Consider the following 658-nt stretch of genomic DNA (forward strand, 5'->3'; position numbering starts at 1 on the left):
GAGAGAGAGAGAGAGAGAGAGAGAGAGAGAGAGAGGGAAGAAGAGAGAGTGAGAGAGGGAGGAAGAGAGTGAGAGAGACAGAGGGAGGAAGAAAGTGAGAGTGACAGACAGACAATCCGACAGACAGACAGATAGATAGATAGACATACGTACGTACAGAGTGCGCTGTGCAACTGTGGGAGAAGAAAGAGATGTTGGTATGTGCATGTGTGTGTGCATGTGCTTGTGCGGGGGCGTGTGTGTGTCTAAATATTCGTGTCAATTACGCCAAAATCTCGCGAGTTGCCGATCTGCTTCAGTAACACAGATAAATTAAGAGATGAAACCTGCAGCAAAATGAACAACGATAGCAATGTGTGTGTGTGCGTGTGTGTGAGTTCGTGTGTGCGTCTGTGTGTGCGAGCGTGTATGTGTATGTGTATATATATATATATGTATGTATGTATGTATGTGTATATATATGTATATATATATATATGTGTATGTATATGTATGTATATATATGTATATATATTTGTATGTATGTATGTATGTATGTGTATATATCTGTATATATATATATATGTGTATGTATATATATATGTGTATGTATATGTATATATATATATGTGTATGTATATGTATATATATATATGTGTATGTATGCGTATATATATAT

At 36.3% G+C, this 658-nt stretch overlaps 1 long non-coding RNA gene across 1 annotated transcript in view; it reads right to left on the reverse strand.

Annotated features, from left to right (window-relative positions):
• The window catches only part of LOC106880149 (uncharacterized), a 48685-nt gene that overhangs the window by 22203 nt on the left and 25824 nt on the right, over positions 1-658 (reverse strand). The window lies entirely within an intron of this gene.

The sequence above is a fragment of the Octopus bimaculoides genome, chromosome 23 (genome assembly GCF_001194135.2).
Source record: "Octopus bimaculoides isolate UCB-OBI-ISO-001 chromosome 23, ASM119413v2, whole genome shotgun sequence".
NCBI classification, from domain to species: Eukaryota; Metazoa; Mollusca; class Cephalopoda; order Octopoda; family Octopodidae; genus Octopus; species Octopus bimaculoides.